The sequence below is a fragment of the Ambystoma mexicanum genome, chromosome 12 (assembly GCF_040938575.1).
Source record: "Ambystoma mexicanum isolate Mex_15411 chromosome 12, UKY_AmexF1_1, whole genome shotgun sequence".
NCBI classification, from domain to species: Eukaryota; Metazoa; Chordata; class Amphibia; order Caudata; family Ambystomatidae; genus Ambystoma; species Ambystoma mexicanum.
Window position 1 is genome coordinate 934,899,887 of NC_090936.1, and position 13,095 is coordinate 934,912,981.

General features: G+C 45.7%; 1 protein-coding gene across 1 annotated transcript in view; it reads right to left on the reverse strand.

Moving 5' to 3' along the window:
- Positions 1–13,095, reverse strand: part of NEDD1 (NEDD1 gamma-tubulin ring complex targeting factor) — a 551,712-nt gene that overhangs the window by 110,130 nt on the left and 428,487 nt on the right. The gene's annotated exons all lie outside the window — the stretch shown is intronic.

The following is a 13,095-nucleotide window of genomic DNA, read 5'->3' on the forward strand; positions in this document are numbered from 1 at the left end:
GCCCTCGAGCCCATTTGATGTCGGTTTACTGGTTTCTTTTTCTTAATATTCTATGACAAAGTTTGATCATGTTTTGTTAAATCGCTGTCATTCTTTGTTGGTCAAATTGAAGATCCATAACTAGTGGTGGTAGCTTATTAGGGAAAACCTGAGGAAGTACTTGTGACTAAGTTGGTACTACTCATGGGTGGTTTTACTTTTTCGTCCATCAGTTTCTTGGTAATTACCATCACTGTTTCATCAAGAGTTGTTTATCAGCTCGTTCCACCCTAGCGATATCAGCGAGGCGTGTTTGCGGGTTTGCCAAAGTCTACTTGTTTCAGCTTCTTGATTCAATCGGTCTTGCATATTTTGTATAAATGCTTATACATTTAGCCGTTTCATATGGACTAGCGCAAGGAGGGTCGCTTGATCTTTTGTGGCATCAACCAAGGCTTCTTGTAATTTTAGGAAAGGCACCATTGATTGTTAGAGGACAGCGATTAGAGTGTTCTGTAGGTCCAGCATAGTCGTTGGTATCCTTTCTGGTGGTTGTACTTCTGTTTGCCTCATATCGTACTGATCTTCGTGGTTCTGTGGCGGACTGAACCAGTCCTCTTCCTTTCCTTCATTGTATCTTATTATGTAATTGCTGGGTAGGTTTTATTGAGTTTAGTGGCGGAGACAAGTTTTTAGGGATTGAGTGTTTCAGCCTCCTACTTTATCTGTTGGCGTTGATGTGGTGTGTAAGTTGTTCTTTGTCTTTATACATTTCCCCGAAGATTTCTCTTCTGCGTTCATGTGAGGTCATGATTCATTCCATTTCTGTTATGTCTAGTGAAAGACGGGCTCCTCGGGCAAGGGCTGGCAGAGTCCTCTGGTCAATTGATCTCTCGGATATTGTAATCTGCCTACATTTTGCCATTTTTCTTTGCCTATCTGTGCTTTTTCCTTTAGAGTGCTCGCCTTCAATGGGTCTTCCTGTGTGTTTGTTCGAGCAATGTCTTGGTAATTCTTCAGTTGTAAATTTGTTAGCTGTTCAATTTTTAGTTTGCCTGCAGACTTTGGTTGCATGTTATTTTCGGGTGGCGGGGTCTGGGTTGCTGCCGGTTGGATGCTAGGAGCAGACTTTGGTGTTTGCGGTCAATGCCCAATGTATTCGCTTTCTCCATTTTGTTGGCCATTAATTTCCGTTGTGGCGCTTATCTGCTCAGAATGTGCCTTTGTGTTTGGGAGTAACTGTTCAGATTGTGTAACGCGCATTCCTACTTTGGGTCGAGTGCCGTTGCTGTCAGTAGATGGCGCTTTCATCTGTGAACTTTCTGAACTTGGTGGAACTGAATGTAAGCCCTGCATTGGCGGTATGGATGTATTATGCCTGTTCTGTGTCTCCCGGGCCGAGTGAGGCGGGGCTTTTGGCTCTGACATGGTTGGTACATTGGCAGACAGTAATATTGCAAGCATAGGCACGTTTTGGCCATCAATCGCAATCTGATGGGCAGTATGCCTTTGTGGGTGTGTGACACTCACCAATGAATCTTGTGTTGGAGTTGAGACTTGGTGGCAGTATTTCTGTAGCTGGAGGCTCGCGTTGATCTTCGATAAATTCGTCCTTATTTCTTCCTGCTTGTCACGCGCCCTGGTCGGAAGGACCCGTCGTCGTTGCCATTTGCGTCTAGTCAATGAAACCGTAAGATTTGTGTATGATGGCTCACTGAATGGAGAGCAGTTGCGTCCACGACCAGCAGTGAACAGCTATAAACAGCAGAGTGCAGTCGCCCTTTCCTCCGCTGCAGGCTTCACGCCACAAGGGCTGCGGGGGTGCAGTTATATGGATTACTTCCTGTGGCCATGGCTTATCCGCAGTCAGCTGGTTAAAGTGGGAGAGTTCCTCTTTTCAAACTGCTACTGTTTCCAGTAGTCTTACGTGAATTCGAGGACAAACTAGGAAAGTCAGCAGGAAGGGAACGGCAGTCCTAGAAACAACAAGTAAAATAAAAATAAATGAATGTGCTTGGCGCGGCTCCCACTCAATATCCTTGAAAACCACGCGTTCCTTGGTTGTAAACAGCAGAGTGTTGTCGCCCTTTCCTCTGCTGCAGGCTTCTTTTGTCATATAGTATCTCACAGGGGATGCAGCGGCCTGGGCAACCCGGCTAGTCCAAAAGGATGACACCATGCTGTACGACTGGTGCGGAAGAGTTCGGTAAGATCTTTAACCGCAGAGCAGCTTCACTCATACAGAACTGAGAATTACTGATGCTACGTCAGGGCAGTAAAGAGCTGGTGACTTACGTCGCCACCCTTAATCGCTTGGTGGTGGAAGCAAACAGGCCGCACGAGAAGAGGTTGGCCCTATTCTACCAGGGACTTCGAGATGACTTGAAGGACTTTATTGCACAAGTGGATCCACAGCCAGAGTCATGCACAGCGATGATCGATTTGGCTTTGAGTCTGGATCACTGTTAGGGGGGAGAGGCGTCAGGATAAAAGGCAGTGGGAGTCTATGCAAAACCCAGCAAGTTTGGACTTTCAGTGGTCCTGCTAGCGCCCCAAAGAGTAAGAAAAACACCATCTAAGTGGAACCTATGCAGATTGGCTCAGTTCGAGACCCGGTTTCAAAACAGGAAAAGGAAAAAGGGTGTGAAAAACTGTTTATAATGTGGCAAATCGGGCCATTTCGTGAGAGAATATGGAGCAAAACCAAAAGGGGCCCCCATGGGGGGGGAACTCCAGTGCTCGCCAGTGATGGGGTGGATCTGCCGAGCAAATACCCTTCCGACGCCCCAAAACATACCTTGGCCAACGTCACTCAAGCTCTAAAGACCAATATAACAGTCAAGGACGTGCCAAAAGGATTTTCCAGTGACACTTACGCTGGACTCAGGGGCCACCAGAAATGATGTGGATGGCAACTACGCACAAACCCTAGGCCTACCGGTGTGCTCTAAGGAAAACAAGGAAACAGTGTGGTCGGTGGACAGTTCCCCATTAACCTCAGGACCAGTAACTCAACACACCAAGGAGGTGCGGCTAGAAGTGCAAGGGCATAAGGAGGTCATCCAGTTCGATGTTGTAGCAGCTCCTCAATTCGTGCTCAATCCTGGATTCCCCTGGCTCACGCTGCATAACCCCTTGATCGACTGGACACGAGGCACGAGGTTCAATTCACTTCAGACCATTGTAAGTTGCATTGTGTCAAGGAAGGAGGGATCGTCGGCCAAGTGTTTGGGGGGGCGGGGGAACTCAAGTAGTAGGCGCGGAAGCAGCTCAGGAAACCCCAGTAGCCTTTCCCCCAGAACACAAAGAATATCGGGATGTCTTCAGTAAAGTAGCAGCTGAAACCTTGCCCCCTCATGGGTCGTTCGACTGCAGGATCGATCTTCAACCGAGGGATACGTTGTCGTGCAGCAGGATTTACGCCCTGACGGAAGCAGAAAACAAGCACCTAAAGGAATACATTGACGCCAATCTACAGAATGGATTAATCTACCACTCCACATCGCCAGTGTCGTCGCCCTATTTTTCGTACTGAAGAAGACCGGGGGCCTCAGGACATGCATCGATTACAGGGCAATAAATCGCATCACAGTGAAAAACCACTACCCCCTTACCACTTATACCTGTCCTGTTGAACCAGGGGTGCAGAGCCACTATCTACACCAAACTGGACCTATGGGGTGCTTACCATCTGGTGCGGGTACGTGAAGACGACGAATGGAAGACCGCGTTTAGGACGAAATTAATACCAGGTCATGCCATTGGGTCTCTAACGCACCCACCATCTTGCAACATTTCTTGGATGAAATTCTCTGTGGGTACCTGGACGTCTTCGCTGTGGTTGATATTGATGACATCTTGATATATTCCCAAACCAAGGAGGAACACATTCAACACGTGAAAGCAGTGCTGCAGCGTTTGCGGGAACATAACTTGTATGCAAAACTAGAGAAATGTGACTAACTGCACCACTGTGGAGTTCTTGGGATTTATCCTGTCCCCGGACGGGGTTGAAATGGACACACACAAGGTGCAAACAATCCTTCATTGGCCAATTCCTAAGAACAAAGAAAATCAAAGAAGTGCAATCTGTTGTGGGATTCGCACATTTCTATAGACCATCACACGACTTCTCTGAAAAAAGGCACACCATTTGTGTGGTACTCCGAGGCGGAAAATACAGTTTCAATCAACTGAAAAAGACTTTCACTTCAGCGCCAGTTCTCTAACTCCCAGATCCATCACAACCATTCCTAGTGGAAACCTACACCTCTAATGCGTTGGGAGCTATCCTATCCCAGCGGGACCAATTAGGACATCTCCATCTAGTGGCATACTACTCCAGAAAGCTAAATCCAGCAGAACAGAATTACACCATAGCAGATCACGAGCTGCTCGCTATCAAGGTGGCTTTCGCTGAATGGAGGCACTACCTACTTGGGACACGGCATACAATAACTGTATTAATGGACCATCACAATCTGCAGTTTCTAAAGTCAGCCAAACCTCTCACGCTGCATCAGTTGATATGGGCCATGTATTTTGCAGACTTCGTCTTTGTGGTTACATATTGCCCAGGACAGGAGAACAAGAAGGCAGATATATTATCCAGGTATACGGAAGCGCCAATGTTGGAAACCCCAAAAGAGACATCGAGACAATCATCCCACCAACCAAAATTGTAGGTGGTACTCCCAGTGAGCTAGTTGAACAAGTAGGGAAGGCAATGTCTGCACAAGAACTGCTCCAATGGGAGGACCCCACTGTTAGGGAGAATTCTCCGTTAAGTCTAATTTACCAAACCTAGTGAGTCCCCCAGCAGCTTTGCTGGATTTTTGGGGTTTATTTTTTTCTCCGGCTAAGAGTGAGACTCTTTTTCTCCCACTCTTAGGCATGATTTCAGAATGTCCTTTGACTATGTAATGTGTTTTATGGGCTATGGGGTCTTTTACTCTATAGGGCTTCATGTGTTTTTGGTATGTGTGTTACACAGCACCCTCAGTGCAGTAACACAGGGGTGTCATAGTGACCCCCAAACAGACTCCATACCCTGGGACTGACTACTTTCTCCCAGGGCATGTAAAGTCACCATTGGCTTTACTAGTCTTAAATTGTGAACAGAACCAGTACAAAAAATCATATTGTAGAAGTACTGGTAGGGGTAATTCGATTGCCCCTGGGTCTGTTTTCCAAGGGGGCACTGTCCAGTCCCCCCTTGTCGAGTTCCTGGCTGGTGGCATTGGTTACCACGCAAAATATTCCTCTGGAATATTTCCGATGGGATTTTCCCATTCATTTTAAACGCACCACTTTTTTGGTGCAATGTTAAAGATACCGCCGGGTTATTTATTTAATATTTATGCCCTGGTTGGGTCTTTTTGCCAGGACTCGGTTTTAAAATGGCGTTTGTGTTCGCCTCTGTAACTCCAACCCAAGTAGAGCCATTTGTTCCACTTTTGGTGGGCTTCTGCACAGAAGCCTCCAAAAGTGGTGCCACTCTGGGTCCACAGGATGTGTGTGAGGGGGGAGTAGGCACCCTGGACTGAGTTGCCTTAGCAACTCAAGTCGCACTCTTGTATGATTGGCCCAGTGGTGAGCCGCCCGGCTCACCACTTAGCATGTTTCATTGACAGCTAGGCTGATGAATGGGGGTTTTGCTGCATAAAAGCAGGGCTTTGGGGACTGGAACTTCAGAAGTCGCCACAGGACCTAAAGAATCCGAAGAGTGAGAAGCTGAGCCGACCTGCAACGACGACACCACGGTGGAGCCCTGCTGAACCGAACTCACCACTTCCCAACGACAGAGAAGATCTCGCTTCCAGGAGAGTCTTCTTCCTTTGAGCTGGTGGTGTTAACCAGTTCGCCTTTTTTTCGCCTTCATGGATCATCTTGTGGTCGAATCGCCCGTGCCAAGCACCCCGGTGGCCGGATAGCCACGCTTCACCACTACCGCGAATAAAAGGGTAGTACCTTTTAACCAGGAAATTCCGCGGCTGGTTTCTTCCCTGGCAGTGCAACGACCTCCAGCTTTCCTCCACGTCGAGCTCTTCTCTTCCCCTGGACAAAGCACCAACTTGCACCCGCTGCCAGGAACAACTGCCCCCGCTCACCATTTCAGGTACTGTGTCCCGCCTGGTCTCCCTTGCAACAGACTGTTCAAGGTGTCCCATAAATCCTTGACTCTCTATCCTGGGGTGACCTGGGACCCGTTAACTAACTTTTCTGAACTGATCTAACTCCTTTTTGAACTATCTGCAAAGACTTTTAAAGTGTACTTCAACTGTGATCTTGGGCACATTCCGCCTTGCTCTCTTCAAGAGTGGGCCTGGCCTATGAAATTTTTGCTCTACAGTACACCCTGCCTTTTCTGACTTGCTGTGGTTCTTTAAAAGTGTTGGTATTGTGGGTTGTTCCTATTTCTGCCTTTTCTATCCCTTTTTAGATAATTATTGGAGTGCCATCTATGGTTACGCGCTCTCCTCGGTTCTGCTAAATAAGTGGTGTACTAACCTAGACTTGTCAAATAATTAGGGAGGTGTATATATTTCCAGTGACTGTTTGAACTTGCTGGACATATTCGTGCCAGTGTATTTTTTTACAAGTGTGTTTTTAAATAAATAATTATATACTTTTATACCAAAGCTCTGGTCAGTGTTTGCTTGTGCCACTGTATTTTTGGCCCTATTGTGTATACTCTACATACAGCCTAACTCTTCTTGAGAGAAGTCTGACTGCTCAGCCACAGCTACCAGGTAAATCTGGGTGGTGCAGACTGCTACCAATTGGGTTTACTGCTAGCACGTGTAGTCTTAAGCTTTTTGCAGTGGTCCCTAAGGGAACTGCACAGGTTTTTGCCTAACACCCACGAAACAACGGTATCTTCAGGATGGTCTACACTATCATAAAGCAGCGCTATACCTACCCAAAACTCCTTCAATTACAAGCCTTGAAGTGGTGCCATGATTCACCTTTGGCAGGACACCCTGGGTTCAGCCAAACAAAAGAGTTAGGTTGCCCCCATTATTGGTGTCCAGGACTGAACAGTATGTACAGCAATGTGAGGTGTGCACACGCAACAAAGCTGACCGTCAGAAACCCATGTGCCTTCTGCATCCTTTACCCAGCCCCAAACAACCATGGCATACCATATCAATGGAGTTTATAGTAGAATTACTGCCTGACCAAGGGTATACCGCAATAGTGGTCGTCTATTCACTCTCCAAGCTTGCTCATTTTATTTTGTGCAAGGGGTTACCATCAGCTAACGGTCTGGCCGATCAATTTCTACAACATATAGTTCATTTACATGGAATACCACAACAAATTATTTCAGATTGCGGAACGTAATTCACCTCAAGGTTCTGGCGCAGAGGTACATTTACCAGCCCCAACAGAAATTCCCTTCATCACAAAACCGCATTTCAACATTCACCCAAAAACAGCTGTGCTTTTGTCTGCTTAGCACAGGTAAGGCGAGATTTGCATCCACAGGATACTTCCCGTTCTACTCCACATATGGGTATCATGCACACATACATCCTGCAGTCACTCACACCCCTGACACATTACCATCAGTGCAGGCTTGGATCGAGCTTCTGACAAGTTTGGACAAAGGCACATCAACATTTACATACTGCCAAAACCACACAAAGCATACGCAGACAAATGCAGAGAAAGTCCATAGTATAAAATAGGAGATAAGGCATGGCTATCAACCAGTCACTTACACCTCCCTGGGTCTCCAAAGTTAAAACCCCGTTTTATCAGCCTTTTCCCATTTCTGAGATCTTAAAACCCGTTGCTGTGCGGCTACAGTTGCCGGATCACATGAAAGTACACTGAGTATTCCACATAGCACTCCTCAAACCAGCCGCCCAACACATACGGATGGAGAGACCCCCGCCGGTACTAGTTGATGAGATGCAGGCAATATTGAACTCACGTAGGAGGGGGAGGGGTGGCCAGTTGCGCTATTTCATTGATTGGGTGGGTTTTGGCCCAGAGGAGCGTTCTTGGGAAACAACCACTAATATACATGTTCCTAAGCTCTTAAGCCTCTTCCATTAGAACTTTCCGAATAAACCAGGTCCTCCTTCGGTGAGGGGATGTACCGTCAAGAAGCAGACCAGACAAACTAGGACAAATAGAGTTGCAGCTACAATGAGGGGCCTAAATCATAGCAGGTGCCATGTCTGTCCTCCCTGCAGGTGCACCAGGAGTTGGCAGTCCCAACAAGCCATCAGAAGGCCCAAGATAAAGCCTTTTGGGGAAGGGACTACAATCCCCAGCAGCCCTAGCAGTCCCAGCACCACACAAGAGGAACAGCCCACAAGGCCTGTAAACGTCCCGGGCACCGCCAAAACCAACACCCTGTCGTTGAACGCTCATTCACGCTCAGAGCTTCACTGGCACGGATGCACCACAGAGAAGTGCCTGGCAGGCAGACTACCTCGCTGGGCCATTCCTCCGCCTGCAGAAGTCCTCGCAGGCCCCGTAGGCTTACAGATAAGTGTGGGGGCAGAGGGTGCTTGACACAATCATGGAAGCTTTTTCCTAACAGCTGGGCAAATCGAATATCTAAGCGCATGCAGTTGGGAACAAGAGCAGGCACCGGGGGGACGCTACAAACTCAGAGCCAATTAACACGCATGACAAGTGCTTGGGGCCCGCGCCTCTTGTGTATGCCTTTGAAGCATCGTAAACTAGCGCAATTAGTGCAAGGCACATACTAACACTTACCTCTTTGCCAGACCACAGACACTGTAAAATTCATTGGTCCAATTCTACGGGAGATCACAGATTACAGAGACAAGCTGTGGAACGCACTAACAGCCGAAGCTAAGTGCATAGTTATTTACTTTATTCACTTTACGTAATGTGTGCAAAGTAAAATTCTCACGCTGTGCTTACTTGCAAGTGGTTTATTCAGTGTTGCCACAGCGTAGGGAACTCATGTTTAAGGTTTTGGTGCTCATCCTGGTTTAGAGTTGTGTTTTAAAACGAAGGCTGGGTGCTGAAGTTCGGCATTCAAGTCAGAGGTTCTGGTCACTAGACAATAGAATCAGTGTTGAATGGCAACCATGTGCTCAGCGAACAGGAAGGGAGCGGGGGGGGGACCACACAGCGCACACCAAAGTGAGTGCATTAGGGAAAGCTGAGTGAAAGCACAACTGAGTGGCTAACCTCCATCTGTGAGAAGCTTGTATGTATGACTGTGGTGTACTGTGAGTTAAGTGCGCCAGAGTGAGTCCAGTGCGCAACCACTACAAAAACAGAAGGAAACAAGCACAAGAGCCAAGAAGCACATCTTTCCCCAAAACCCCTACCCATCCATAAACTCTCCCTAACCCTCTTTCTGGTGTACCTACATTCCTCTACCTATCCAACCCGTGGACCCTAACCCTCTTTCCCCATGGGGGTCGTGGTGGCCTGTGTTTTCAGTACTACAGGTGCCAATGCCTTCAAGGGGAGGCAGGAGTTTGTGCTGCCTCTGCGCTGGACCAAGATTCTCCTTGACAGTGGGAAAGGGCAGATTGGGGGTGGGGGTCAGAATAGTTAAAAATAGGTGAGGGATGGATTTTGGGGGAACCCCCCCCAAAAGAAACGTTGACTTTTTTTCATAATAGTATCCACGTAAAAAAGGCAGTTGTTAAGATGCCTGATGGCGAAATTAGATGGAACCTCAATTTACGCCCCCAATACTGGCCAGGATAGATTTTTGAGGAAGACTAGCAGAGGTGGAAACATTCATGGTAGGGGAACGGCAAATATTTGGTGATTTCAACATGGCCTGGGATCCATGCATGGACAGAAGCACGAGAACCCAATTCGGACATTTCCCTCCCTCACAAGGGTTACGAACTAAAGTAGAGCAGTTAGCGATCTCGGATATATGGATAACAATGAAAGGGATGAGAGGGCTACACATATTACTCTTATGTCCATAAATCATTCTCACGTATAGATATTTTGTCATCCAGGCTGCAGGGTTACATTACAAAAACAGATCCATCCGATCACATTATCAGATCATTCTCCTCTGGAACTGCAGTTCATCTTTCCAGGGACAATACCGAGGATATGGTCATGGGTTTGCCCATCTGAACTTTTTGGAGATTCGGTAGTGAGGGAGAAATTAGGGGTTAAGATCGAGGAATGTTTTGAGTTAAATGATACTGGTGAGATAGCGGTAAACATACCATGGGATGCTTTTAAGGCTACGCTTCGCGGGTAACTAATCTCAGAAGGGGCCTGTAGACAAACAACGGATAGCTATGGAGTCCGAACTGGAGAGTGAATTGAAGAAAATAATGAAAACAATTTTAACAGATGAAGTTTAGCTATAAAAAAGGCATATAGAAATGTCAGGCGGAGACTATAGCTTATGCAAACATCAAAAGCGGAAAAAGGTTTATTATACGCGAAACACATCTTTTATATAAAAGCAAATAAAGTGGACCGATTGTTGGCCAGACAGGTAAGGCAAAGTCAGGCATCATGCACAATTTCAGCAGTAAAAGATACTCGCAAGGTTCTGGTTACAACAACCCCACAGATACTTACACAATTGATGGAGTTCTACTCCACACTTTATCAATCATATAATCCCAACCCTACAGCCGAAAATACATATCTACGCTCAGTAAAGCTTCCAACTATTACATCCCTGGTACGTGAATAACAACCGAAGAAATTTCACATTAATCCAAAGTCTTCCTATAAATAAGGCCCCAGGCCCAAACGGTTTTACACGTATAAATCTATAGTGGCCCCTAGACTTGAAAAATTATATAACTCATTTAAAGAAACTGGTCATATAACGCCATCTATGGAGGAAGCTAAAATGATCCCTTTTTCCAAAATCTAAAGACCCCACAGCACGCGGATCATATCGACCGATTGCCCCGATTAACCTTGATGCAAAAATGTATACAAAAATTCTTGCCAACAGACTAGTAGATATTCTGCTGTCCCTAATCCACCCGGATCAATCAGGGTTTATTAAACAGACAAACTTATGATAACATCAGAAGGGCCTGTCACTTGATTGTACAAAACAAGCAAGAATAGACAACCAGTGCTATTCTCATCAATAGACGGTGAGAAAGCGTTTGACAGGGTGGATCAGTCTTTTTTGTTTGAAACTTGAGGCTAAGAGATTTGGTCAACTTCTTGAACATGATACATTTGAATTATATAGACCCCAAGATTAGGTGGTCAATAAATGGTCACATATCCACTCTGATCATGCTACGTCGTGGAACGAAGCAGGGATGCCCATTATCCCCTCTTTTGTATGCAATACACCTGGAACCCTTTTTTGAGTAAAATCAGACAATCGGATCAAATTCAAGGGATACCATTTTGGACAGAAAACAAAATAATGGCATACACCAATGATATGCTGATCACGGTTATAGATCCGGTTGAATCACTGCTATGGGTCATACCTTTGGTAAGGTGGCAGGGCTGAAAATAAACTTCACTAAATCGGAAATACTGAATTTATCTCTCACATCCCCCTCAAGTAGCCCAGGTGGCCATAAACACCAAATTTGCATGGGCAACAGATAACATTTTATTTTTGGGTGTGTACTTAACCAACTCTCTACAGTCAATATATAAATAAAACAGCCCTCCCCCTCTCCTTTTAGAACTTCAACATTTACTGTTGCAGTGGGGCCCATTAACGATCTCTTGGCTTGGGCGGATAACTGCTGTAAAAATGTAGATACTACCCAAGGTGCTATATTTCTTTCAGGCTCTCCCTATATATGTATCGCAAATGTTTTTTTCAGGAATTAAAAAGTTTGATTTCTACATTTACTTATAACAATAAAACCCCACGTGTAGCAATGAAAACACTAATGATTCCAACTATCAAGGGGGGGGCCTGGCAATTCCCAACTTTGTAAAATATTACCAGGGTGCACACCTACGGGTGCTGAAAGAATGGGCATCATCAACGACAGAGAAAATGTGGGCTAGAATGGAAAAGGCAATTTGCGGTCCGCATATTCTGCAACTGCTCTGGCTTCCTGAACAAGACCGCCCAATGAATATGCATGCTAGTGAAATTACTAACTTGGTCGAAAATATTTGGGACAGGGCGGTCAATCAATACCAAATCACTACATATCCCTCCCCTTTTCTCACCTGCATTTAATAACCCGCAGTTCAAACCTGGCTTAGAAAAGGGATCCTTTCCTAAATGGAAAGAAAAGAAATGCAATAAAATCAAGGACATGTTTCAGGGCATGGACTTTATTCAGTTTGAACAATGTAAAAACTGAGCTGCGGGCGGCACTTAGAACCCTATCTGCATTGGAGACATGCCCAGGAGAGAAAACCCCAATTTACAATCTTTATCGACTATTACATGAGGACCTCCAAGAAGGTAGCCTGAAATATGTACAGAACTGGCAGCAGACATTGGGAATTTCGATATCTACCGAAGAATGGCAAACACTATGGAGACATATTCCGAAATGAACATGTTCTCTGCAGATTAGAGTGTCATGGTATAAGGCTGTGTTACAATGGCACTATAACCCACACAGGCTTCACAATATTAAACTAATCAGCACCGATAAATGTTGGAGGGAATGTAACAGAAAGGGCGACTGGCTACATATTTGGTTGGACTGTCCTAAAATGGCTAACTACTGGAGAACCATTAGAAAATACATTCAAGGTATATTTGGAATACGGTCGCAGGCTCACACAAAGGATATCCTGTTGGGAATTGGTACATAGGAGGAAAGAAAATGGCTTAAACATAAACATAAAGCTCAGGCTATTTTAAGGGTGTCAGCTCTAGTGGTTGTTGCTCAACATTGAAAAGAAAGATCCTCCACACGTTCATGACTGGTTTGTGAAGGTATGGAACTTTGTTGCCTTAAAGTAGTTGACATATTATCCAAGGAGAGCAACAGGCTTTCACGAAAGAATGGGGAATGGTACTGCAGTTTTTGCAAGATTGAAGGAAATGTATAAACTGATTCACTGTGGACATTACATGATAGCGGTTGGGGGAGGGTGTTCAGGAAAGAGGGTAAGGGGTGGGTTTTAGGTGAATTGGGAATATATTCATCGTTTATAAAATTTGAAATGCCA